The sequence below is a fragment of the Engraulis encrasicolus genome, chromosome 21, assembly GCF_034702125.1.
Source record: "Engraulis encrasicolus isolate BLACKSEA-1 chromosome 21, IST_EnEncr_1.0, whole genome shotgun sequence".
Taxonomy (NCBI): domain Eukaryota; kingdom Metazoa; phylum Chordata; class Actinopteri; order Clupeiformes; family Engraulidae; genus Engraulis; species Engraulis encrasicolus.
Genome location: NC_085877.1, coordinates 27557175 through 27569674, shown reverse-complemented (window position 1 = coordinate 27569674; position 12500 = coordinate 27557175). Strand labels below are relative to the sequence as shown.

Genomic DNA, 12500 nt, shown 5'->3' with positions numbered 1-12500 from the left:
GGAGTTTTCAAAATTGGCGCACCTACCTCTCTCAGCTTCCGCCTTCCAACTACGTCCGCAAAATGGTTTGCCAAAGTGATACTTCATAGTAATCCATTTTATTTTTGTCCACCAAAGACGAGCCACAAGAAACATATTCACACGTTCCCATGTCCTGTGTTGTTATTGTCGCGCAGATTCACTTCTCTGTCACTGAACGCAGTTTAGTGATGTCACGGTGTCACATGACTCCTGGAAGGAACGCAATTCGCTCATCCAGTTATTATAGAGAGAGAGGCGCTGTCGTAATATACTGTTTGATATTTTGAGATGGATCCTCCGTTGGGGTGGTTAAATTGAAGAGTTTGGTGGCCATGGTTATCTTTTTCGAACCAGAATTTGTTACAGATACAGATTTATTCCTTCCAGGAGTCATGTGACACCGTGACGTCACTAAACTGCGTTCAGTGACAGAGAAGTGAATCTGCGCGACAATAACAACACAGGACATGGGAACGTGTGAATATGTTTCTTGTGGCTCGTCTTTGGTGGACAAAAATAAAATGGATTACTATGAAGTATCACTTTGGCAAACCATTTTGCGGACGTAGTTGGAAGGCGGAAGCTGAGAGAGGTAGGTGCGCCAATTTTGAAAACTCCTGTTGTATCGTACCTGTGCTACCTAATGGAACTGTGAACCACTAGATCGACTTGTATGGACCAACACACCACGGCCAAATCGTTCAAAAGGTTTTAATGCACGCTAGGAGCTTTAAAACAGGTCAAATACCTGCCCGACGGGCCAGGGTTTAACCGAAAACAGCGCAATTGAACAACTTTGCGCAGCACGCATGAAAATTTCTCGCGGTTTCCCCTTTCATCCTTTTCCCTGGGTCCACCCAAGATGGGATATGAATCCAAACTGGCCGGAATTGCCCTTTAAGTTAAGAAAGGGTTATTACAGAAGCATCCTAACTTCGAAAAATCCCAAATAATTGGTCCTAACTTTAGGACAGCCACCCAGCTGTCCTAATTCCAGTTATCCATTGATTTGTTAGCCAAAAGCTGTAGCTGGTGTTTATCACCATTTACCCACGCTCAGCTTGCTGTTTCAGCCAGAGCTAACAGTGAAGTCTATCCAGGAAAACAACGTAATTGTGAACGGATGAAATGTTAATTAAATTAGGCTATATTGACTGACCTAAACGATGTGTGAAGTGCAGAGTTGATGATAAACATACCCGACTTCGATGTGAAGTCCGATATCAACTTCCATGGGTCAAGCCAAGTCGGCTAATTGTCATTTATTTATATACATGCACTGGTCATACAAAGACATTTCATGAAATTACGTCTTAACTGTTTTGCGTGCATTCGCTTGGAAAAACAAAGCATTGGGATGAAAATTTGGAAAATGGGAAGCACTTTATTGGGACTGAAGCCACAATGCATTTGGTCAACTTGAGGTTGCAGGCAGCGAGAGTGACCTAATTTCGTCCTCACAGATGTTGCTGTATTATAAATCTGTTCGGTGGAACGTCACTAATAAGTGCGTTATTTAAAAGTAATGAGCTTAAAAAGTTTAGCGAAATATTTACGTCCTCTTCCTCTCTGGTTTAGTATCACGCAGACCGCGAGATGCAGCAGCAGTCAAATCTGTGTATTCTAGCTTGCGTCGCACTACTTTTGCTAGGTAGCGGTGCATTTGTTGTCAGGTAACAGACATAAAAAGTAGATCGTAGATGTTTAGATCACTACTTTAGGATTCCTAACTCAAGATAAGATAGGATTTCCAAAGATAAGATAAGAATCCTAAATGAAGTTAGGATTTGTTTCTGTAATACCAAACTGGAAAAAATCTTATCTCAAGTCAAAAGTTAAGATAGGACGACTGAAGATAGGAAGTTTTCTGTAATACGCCCCCAACTCTCTAACCACTATGCCACGGCTGCCCTATTAAAGGGACACTGTGCAGGAAATGGTCAAAAAGGGTACTGCAACTATGCTGCTCATTGAAACTGGGCTGCCAATTGCCAAATTTGATCTTTACATGAAAGTAATGAACAAATATTTTCTAGCATGGTCCAAGTAGAGTCATTTTTGCAGCTCAAAATGGCTATTTTTGGAAATTCAAAATGGCGGACCATGGAGAAGATCCCCCTTTTCATGTATGAAAAGTGCAATTTTCCCAGTCATAATGAATACTTAGAATTTGATGGTAGTGGTAAGTATTCATGAAAAAGTTAACATTAGTGAATGGGCAGCATGAATTCTGTAAATAAACAACTAACAATCTCACACAGTGTCCCTTTAAACACACGCACAAACAACCCCCAACCCCCCACCCACCCATATTACACACACACACACATATATATATATATTAGCCTACATGCATGCATGCATGATGGGATACTCTCATACACATGCATGCATACACATTTATAGAACTGAATGCAGAATATTGCACACACAGTAAAAAAAAAAAAATCTTGCAAATGCAGACACTGCAACCTTAGCTTCAAACAAAGTAAGTATCCAGGTTAAAACAAAATACTGCATGCACATGTACTAAAATGCATACAATATATCATCTACTGTACAATAAACAGATAACATATTATCAGTGAATGTATAGGGCCTACTATAGCCTACTTTAATATTGCAACACACCCGTGCACGCACACACACGTACACACACCAACACACAAACAGATACAAAAATTCAGCGATAAAGTAAAAGATAGAAGAAGATAGAAATACAGTGAACACAGTGAATACACCAATCTCGCACTATGACTATGGCGTACTCCAAAGCAAACTGCCTTCTCATCCACAGGGCAGATACACCAGTACTGTATGCATGCATTGCAGAAAATGTTTCATTTCGTGCCAAATGAATGCGCTAAAGTCTGCAGGGCAGATGAGTATGTTTCAAGTACCAGAACAGAGTATGCAGATTTAGTGTGAACTGTGAACAACAGTTTAGTCACTCATTTCTGCTAAGCCGCTGAAACCTTACAGTGAGTGCATACACAGGCATAATCTTATAGTTTTATGACATGCATGTGTGTAGTATATTATGTAGGCTATGTAGTGTATGTTGTGAATGGTATATGTTTGCATGCATATTATTTTATTACTGTGTGCATGTGCGTGCGTGCGTGCGTGCGTGCATGCGTGCGTGCGTGTGTGTGTGTGTGTGTGTGCGTGTGCGTGTGCGTGTGCGTGTGTGTGTGTGTGTGTGTGTGTGTGTGTGTGTGTGTGTGTGTGTTTCGTCCACTAAATAATAACAGGACAGAGGGTGCAACAAGGGTAAGATGCTGACATGCAGACGAGAATGCACAAGGTCTTTAAATGACAACCATATGCCAACCAAAACACAAACACACACACATCGACACACAAGTGCACCCACACACACTTGGACATCTACTCTCTCTGTCCTCTCCTCTCTCTCTCTCTCTCTCTCTCTCTCTCTCTCTCACACACACACCTTCACACACACACACACCTTCACACACACACACACACACACACACACACACACACACACACACACACACACACACACACACACACACACACACACACACACACACACACACACACACACACGCACAGACGCACACACACACACACATATGCAAGCACACGAAACACACACCCATACACTTCCCTTTCCGAAAGGTAAACACTTAAACATACTTCCTCTGTGGTTACATAAAGACTCTGCTGGCTCAGGGCTAGGAGATCATCCCAGTGAGGATATCCTGGGTTTTTTTTTACCCCCGTTTCCTTCACATACCCCCCCACCAACACACACTATCCCATTTATGACTCTCTCTCTCTCTCTCTCTCTCTCTCTCTCTCTCTCTCTCTCTCTCTCTCTCTCTCTCTCTCTCTCTCTCTCTCTCTCTCTCTCTCTCTCTCTCTCTTACATGCACACACATACACACACCTTTAGGATATTACAATGACATTGCTTGCAATAGTCCCTCCACCCCCCCCCCTCTCTCTGTCTGCCTCTCCTTTTCCCTTTCTCATGTCTAACGCATTTTCTATTGTTTTGAATTTTGTGTCTCTCAAACTCTTCTTCTTCTTCTTCTTTTTAATGGGGAGTGATCCTTGGTTGCTGCGGCAACACAGCTGTAAGTGGCCAGCCAGCCACACTTCCTGCTGTTACCTAGGAGACACTTCCTGACTAGGCTCAAGTCAAGAGAGAGAGAGAGGAAAAAACAACAGCTGAATTTCGTCCCTCAAGTTTCTCTCTCTCTCTCTCTCTCTCTCTCTCTCTCTCTCTCTCTCTCTCTCTCTCTCTCTCTCTCTCTCTCTCTCTCTCTCTCGCCTTTCTTGCACGGTAGAAGATTGAGCCTGTGGTTTTCTATTTATTAAGCGGGCTTGCGGAGCAAGGACCATGCAGAGCATGGCCCTTGCAGAGCAAGGCCCGTTTATTAAGCGGGCTTGCGGAGCAAGGACCATGCAGAGCATGGCCCTTGCAGAGCAAGGCCCGTTTATAGTAATCTCTAAGTCCTGTTTCTTCCTGTTTTTATTATTGGTCTTGTGCAGGGCAGCAGTAAAATAGAAAATGGATCTCCTCCTAGGCCTTTCGAGATAGAGACACCGTTCAAACACTAAAACGACCGGCTCGGCTTGGAGATCGCGTATCGTTATAGGCTTCTCCGTGTCTCTTGTCGTTTTCCCGTTTTTCTCTAAGTCCTGTTTCTTCCTGTTTTTATTATTGGTCTTGTGCAGGGCAGCAGTAAAATAGAAAATGGATCTCCTCCTAGGCCTTTCGAGATAGAGACACCGTTCAAACACTAAAACGACCGGCTCGGCTTGGAGATCGCGTATCGTTATAGGCTTCTCCGTGTCTCTTGTCGTTTTCCCGTTTTTGGCGATTTTGTGAAAGCCTGGGTCTCCATTGAAAACAGTGGTGGAACCTCCATGAACCAAGGTTCCGCCACTCTAGAGATTAGAGTGTAGGAGGCTTTTTCGGTCATAAAACATCAACACTTTCACCTAGAAGTTTAGTTGACGCGTTGTTAGCGAGCTCTATGGGATGTCTCCAAATTGTGAAAGTTTCATCTCCCAACTCCCAATACTTTTTAAATGGCAGGTTTGTAAAAAAAACAGGCCTGGCTCTATGGAGAATCCCATTCTTTCGAAAAGTGCATTTTTCAAGAGATCAGCGCATGTCCCACACGGAGGTCCATTTGTGCCTGAAAATTTTAACCTATAAACTTCATTCAAAGACTGTTAGAGAGATCACAAGCATGACTCCGATCTGTGAAAAGGACACTTGCCAACTCCTTTTAGTTTTTTTACAACGATGTTGTAAAGACAAAAAAACTCATTCTCATTTTCTCCCCTGTTAAAGGCTCAATACTAACTGTCTTTCAGTCAATCACAACAGGTGCAGCCAGTGAAGGATTCCATTTCAACTGTCACTGTCTCAAGATTCCATTCTTAACGAGCAGGTGCGAGCAAGCATTCTAGAAGTCTATTGTTGAGCTCTGCAATGCAATGTAATATAGTCTTGCTGGACTATGCATGACAATTAGCTGCTTGGCTTAGTGGTAATGCATGCCGCTGCATTAGAGATATGGAGGTGGAGGGTTCGAAACCCACCTGAGGCCATGTTGATTTTCTAAATTATATCATATGCAGCGTTCCTTGGCCGACTTAAAATGCCATGTATATCATTTAGTATGGATGGCAAATGTGCTGAATTACAGATATTGAGGTTGAGGGTTCGAAACCCAGTCAAAGCCATGTTGATTTTCAAAATTACATCATATGCAGTGTTCCTTGGCCAACTTAAAATGCCATGTATGTCATTTAGTATGCATGGCAAATGTGCTGGATTACAGATATGGAGGTTGGGGGTTCGAATCCCAGTCAAAGCCATGTTGACTTTCAAAATTATATCATATGCAGTGTTCCTTGGCCAACTTAAAATGCCATGTATGTCATTTAGTATGAATGGCAAATGTGCTGAATTAGGGATATGGGGGTTGGAGGTTCGAACCCCAGTCGAAGCCATGTTGATTTTCAAAATGATATCATATGCAGTGTTCCTTAGCCAACTTCAAATATCATGTATTGTATGTCATTTAATATCAATGGCAAAGGGGTTGGATTACAGATATGGAGGTTGTGAGTTCTAATCCCGCTCGAAGCCATGTTGATTTTCAAAATTATATCATATGCAGTGTTCCTTAGCCAACTTAAAATAACATGTATGTCATTTAGTATATCCCCAAAACGCAGAGCTACAACACTTTCAAGATGGCTGAATCCAAGATGGCTGAATTGTTTGGCCCATAACTTCTGACTGGGTGGATGGAGTTTTTCCAAGATTTCTTTTAGCTTTGTTTTCTCAATAGTACTTTGTTTCATCTCTGCCCCAAAAGGCAAGCCCGCTTCCAGCATTTTCTGTGAGAATGCATTTCTAGTTTGCATTTATTCAACTACTAAGTGCATATGTAAACAGTAAACAAAATGTGTGGTGACTGCCTTTATTCAGGTTGAATGTGAAATGGCTATTTTCATTGCAAGTCAAAAATATAAATCGATGGTAGACCAGGAAATGAGGTGTCACATAGGCCTATATTTCATTCACTGAAATATAGGTTTGTTTTATAAACTTGAGCCATATTCAGAATCATTTGAAGGAAGTGTTACAAACAGGCAGTATGCTCTGTTATGATGAAAATGATTTGCTCTTTAACCATCTTTGCCGATGCCTCCTTTTACTCATTTACTATTTATTACTTTAGTCTTCTGTAATTTACAAGGCTTGATTGTACAAGTCTATTGTTAAATGATGGAATAAAAAAAATCAAACCCATGTTTTATTTTATTGTCTCTCTCTCTCTCTCTCTCTCTCTCTCTCTCTCTCTCTCTCTCTCTCTCTCTCTCTCTCTCTCTCTCTCTTCCTCACCCTTCTCTCGTTCATTCCATGCCCCCGTATGTGCTTATCCCAGATCACATCTGTGTGGAGCTGTTGAGTGGATCTGGTGTTTGCATGGCCTTGACAAGCGCTAGCTGTGTTAGTCTTCCTCCTCTGCGTGGATCAGCAGAGATGCCGCTCTGTATGCACACTGTGCACACTGTACACTGCCATGGCCTGCATGCTGTACTGTATGCATCCCAACATATGGACATGGTGTGTGTGTGTGTGTGTGTGTGTGTGTGTGTGTGTGTGTGTGTGTGTGTGTGTGTGTGTGTGTGTGTGTGTGTGTGTGTGTGTGTGTGTGTGTGTGTGTGTGTGTGTGTGTGTGTGTGTGTGTTTATGCATGTGCGCAAGCTTGTGTATGCAGATTAATGTGTATACAGTATCTCTCTCTCTCTCTGTGTGTGTGTGTGTGTGTGTGTGTGTGTGTGTGTGTGTGTGTGTGTGTGTGTGTGTGTGTGTGTGTGTGTGTGTGTGTGTGTGTGTGTGTGTGTGTGTGTGTGTGTGTACAGCGTTGCCTGTGTAATCTGAATGACAATCACCTCGCCATGCCCTTAGGAACTTACCAGATGGCAAGACTTAAACGAGAGTGACAGACAGATAGAGAGGAGGGGGAAGAGGGATAGAGAGAGTGAGACAGACGAGGGGCAGAGGGAGAGAGACAACGTGTATGTATGGGAGAGAGAGAGAGAGAGAGAGAGAGAGAGAGAGAGAGAGAGAGAGAGAGAGAGAGAGAGAGAGAGAGAGAGAGAGAGAGAGAGAGAGAGAGAAGGGATAAATATAGCATTGGATGGGAGGACGATGAGAAGAGACATGAAGAGAGGATGGAGGGATGAGAAAAGATAGAAGTAGAGGGATATGGAGGGATGAAAAAGAGGAATAGGAGGAGAGAGGGAGAGAGTCATGAAAGAAGAGGAGAGGGAGGGAGGGATGGATGAGAAAAGAGAGGAGAATAGAAGGGTGGATGAGGCAGAAAGAAGGGAGGATATGGAGGGATCAGAGAAGAGTGGAGAGAGAGATGAGAGAAGAGAGGGAGAGAGGGATGAGGAGAGACGAGAAGAGGAGAGGAGGGGGAGAGACGGATGAGAGAAGAGAGGAGGAGAGAGATGAGAGAAGAGAGGAGGAGAGAAGAGAAGAGGAGAGGAGGGGGAGAGAGGGATGAGAGAAGAGAGGTGGAGAGAGAGATGAGAGAAGAGAGGAGGAGAGAAGAGAAGAGGAGAGGAGCGGAAGAGAGGGATGAGAGAGGAGAGGAGGAGAGAGAGATGAGAGAAGGGAAGAGGAGAGAAGAGAAGAGGAGAGGAGCGGAAGAGAGGGATGAGAGAAGAGAGGGAGGGATGAGGTAACTAGGTCAGTGGCAAACAAGGAGCAGGGGTGAGCAGTTCAGCGTACTGGTGACTCTCTTGATGCCACTCTCTATATGTCACTGAGGCCGCAAGTCACGTGGTGTCACCAATGTGGCACACTCGCATTGTGCCCAAGCCACTAATAATAAACCCACAAATACACAAGCACCACAAATAGCCACCATCTAAAAGCATCTAAGAGCTTTTTTTCCTGATATTTTTATCCTTCAGTATTTGTACTACGCTTTTATTATCGTTATTTCATCTGGGTTTTCTTTCCATGTGGCTCATTGAACTGCCTCTATGTAAAAAATTGCATGAACACAAAATTAGAAACTTGCCCTGTCCTAGTGACACAGTCACTGTCACACTGTGGAGATGCATCACATCGTGCCACACTATTTGTGCCCTTCGTGCACAGCTAATAATACAACCACAAATAGTCACCATCAGAAAGCCTTAGTCACTCCCTCTGATCTCACTCAATTTGTATTTTTATTTCTACACTTTTTATGCAGTGGATTCCTATTTCATGTGCTGTTTTTATGCCTTTTTGTGAACTGCCTTGAACTGCCTCTGTGCATATGTGCTGATGGCCTACCGACAAATAAACCTGCTTTGCCCTGGTGCCACTCTCTTTTTGATGTATCATTCTGAGGCCACCGTGTCATGTGCTACAATGTGGCCCACTGATGCTGTGCCCACGCAACTAATAATACACCCACAAATACCACAAATAGCCCAGCATCAGAGCGAGCACAGCACATACTGACGTCACTGACATAGTTTCTACTCTCTATGCCTCTCCATGCACCCCCCCCCCACCCCTCTTTTCATCCCGAGATGACATGGTACGATCCAGTGACTCATGCATTGAGGCATGCATCATACACAAAGGCTGCACAGATCTATACGAAGCTATATAATTTAACATAATAGGACTGGGTACATTTATATTCCTGTCTATTTTCCACTGAGTCGAGACCTTTTGTCACAATCTGTGACAATCTGTGACAAAAGGCAATGAATTATGTGATGTTTCTTATTATTTAAATGAGTAGAAGGAATTTAATTTGCAACCTTTCCTATATTCCTATATTCCCTCCCTTTATTCTAGAGAAAGTGGGGCACTTTCGTTACATTGATAATGCTTATAAAATACCATGTGATGTTGGATTTGGAAGATGAAAGATGACATTGACATTTTATCACAATGTTGTGATTTCTTCCCATGTTGAACTGGATGGTCGAAACACTGTTTCAGTTTTTAAAAAAATCCTTTTGGCAAAAGAAGTTTGTGTCCTTCATTTTTTGCACAAATATTCTTCCTATGCACAATCAACCTGAAAATAATGCAATGGCTCAACTTGTGTATTGTGGAACTAGAAAGGTGATGACTAGAGACTGCATCAGACAAAGAGTGCAGCCTAACTCCATATCCTGCTAGATACGTAATTACCAAGAAATAGCCAGTCATGAATTAGCCAATAGATTATAATCAATCCTGAAAACGCCATCAAATCCTACCCATAATGTTTTGAGTCAGGCTGTTACCAAGTCAACAAAGGTGAACGCCTAAAGTTGTTACAGAGATGATTAGTCATGCTTTACTATTTTAAACACCGACAAGATCGTTCGGAGCTACATTGCCCTCTCTCACCATTTAATCCAGGTGTCAGATTTCCTGCTCTCCTTAGTCTGACCTGGATTGCACTGGCCACCTCCCGTCTGCTCCAACGTTAATTCTTGAATGTATCCAATTACATCCAATTATCCCTAATCTGGCCAATGTACAGATGAACTGGGGCATGGACGCGGATTGACCACCTAGTTACAAACAAGTAACACTTGACTTGACCATGCCTCCCAACATAGTATTTGTCCTGTCAGTACCATATGTACTACTCTGACACACAGCCTTCGTTAGCAAACAGTGCTCACAAAAAAAATGCATTTGCAGTATACCTCACCTGTGCAAGGGGCAACCCCCCACAGCGCCCCATGACAGCAGCGCGGCAGGACAGTACCATGCTCTGGGTACTTCATTCATGAGGGATGATTGGGCACTGGTTAATTACTCCCCACACCCACCTGGCGGGTTGGGAATCGAACTGGCAAACTTCAGGCTAGAAGCCTGACACCCTAACTGTTTATCCTGCCAGCGTCTAACGTCTGGTTATGCTATAAACATGTAGGACTACACCACAACTATCCATATAGTATTGAACTACGTTGAAGATACACTTTAGAGGTGATGTTTACCATCTTGACCCTGAGCTAGGCCCACCATATTCTACCGTATGCCTCCCTACCATACAATGCTGCTTCTAAGCATTATAACGTTCAGTAGCTACATATCATATGTCAAATGAAGCACTGTGCTAGCCAAATGCATAGCACGTAATAAAACACAAATAGCACACATGGTGCACATTAAAGCAGATGTATTTTTTTAGGAAATATGTACCATGACTTGTTAGCAAAAAAAAGTACAGCGCATAATTACATACCATTAGCAGTTAGCATAAAAGGCTAACGGGGAAAATTACAAGCGGTTACCATTTAGCTACATGGCCCTGCCATCGCTACTCAGAGTAATTACACACCACAAACATTTAGCATCATTAAAATGCGCTTGATTTCCGCTGCTAATTACGTTGTGCGTGTGTGTGTTTGAGGAAGAGAGACAGAGAGAGAGAGAGAGACAGAGAGAGAGAGAGAGAGAGAGAGAGATTGAGAGAGAGAGAAAGAGAGAGGCAGGGCCTGTTACTATAAATTTATTGTTACATGGCAGCAAGGAGTCACAGTGAGAAGGCACTGCACTCTGGCGTTCTGCTTAGCAGAGCCATGGAAGGCTCAACAAAGCCGACACTTGCTTTGTCATAACAACAGAAACAAACTGTGGACGTTCACTGGGAAACATGAGTTATGATGCAGATGAAGCCTGGTTTCACTTTGGGTATAACTTTTTTTTTAAAGTGCAAAGCACAATACTGCCACTAAAATGGACAAACAGAGAAAGAAAAAAACAGCTTTGATCAGTTTGACCTCCATCAAAGACTTGATAACATCAGACATCGGTGAAGAGAAAAAAAATCACCTGTCCTCAGGTCTGGGCACAGTGATGTCACAAAGCAGTGCAGTAGACATTGGGGAGCGTGTGTCACCACATGAAGACTGGGCCAATAGGGCTATACGAGGACAACACAACCAGAGAGAACCGCAGCACAAGGAATACTTACTTATGTATTTAACACCTTTGGTGCATAGCCTATGCTATAACCTTATAATCCCCAAACGTGTAATGACCAAGTCTTAATAGTTCATTTAACACACCTGGTAATGTCATAGCAATGTTGTTATAATGTTGTTGAGTCTTTCTGGCAAAGTGTGAACAGGCCTGCTGGCGGGCCCATCTGCACGAAGAGGCTACAGCTTTTAAGAGGTGCAGCAGACAAACTCCCTACACCCTATGTCAAATGAGTATTTCCATGGGCATATGTATTATGTCCATGGGTTTCGACTTCAGATTACGAGATATATCTCTGAGGAACACAGACGAACACAAACACTACTGTTGCAGGTGCAGATCATTAGTTTACTGATTGAAGTGTTCACCACATACATACACCCTGCCACCAGGCACAGCGCCCACCTGTGGGGTGGCATACATAAAAGCAACAAGGCAACCCACATACATCACAATCTGTATTTGCATATTGCACAAAAAAATGGAACATAGACTGTGTTCTTGAAACTGAAGAAAAGTCAAGGACTCCGCTAAAAATGGTTTGACATCAAAACTATTTTGTCTCTTGGTATGTTGAGCAGCGATTAAATAACAGAACTCCGGGGTTTTCTCTTCAGATACTGCATCCTATGTTTTTTTGGTCCAGATTCATTAACGGATAGGCATAATTAAGCAGATTTGAGTGTCCCCACATGGTTGGCATCAAAGAAGATTCAAACAGGTCATATGCATCTATAATTATGTAAAAAATACTTGACCTGCGGGGAGCATATAGTATCTGGAAAATTTAGATGGCTGCTCACAGACTTGAATTCTCTTTGGCAAAACCCATGATTTATTCAAGCTAATAAACTCAAGGGATTACAGCATAGGAGGCTAGCAGCCACCAAATATAAAAACTTGAAGACTCAAAGAGCAGTACAGTTCTTGAGTGTTGCCTTTGCAGTGAAATTAAACAGCATGACTACAA

General features: G+C 42.8%; 1 protein-coding gene across 1 annotated transcript in view; it reads right to left on the bottom strand.

Moving 5' to 3' along the window:
- The window catches only part of LOC134437756 (astrocytic phosphoprotein PEA-15), a 63668-nt gene that overhangs the window by 24915 nt on the left and 26253 nt on the right, over nt 1–12500 (bottom strand). The window lies entirely within an intron of this gene.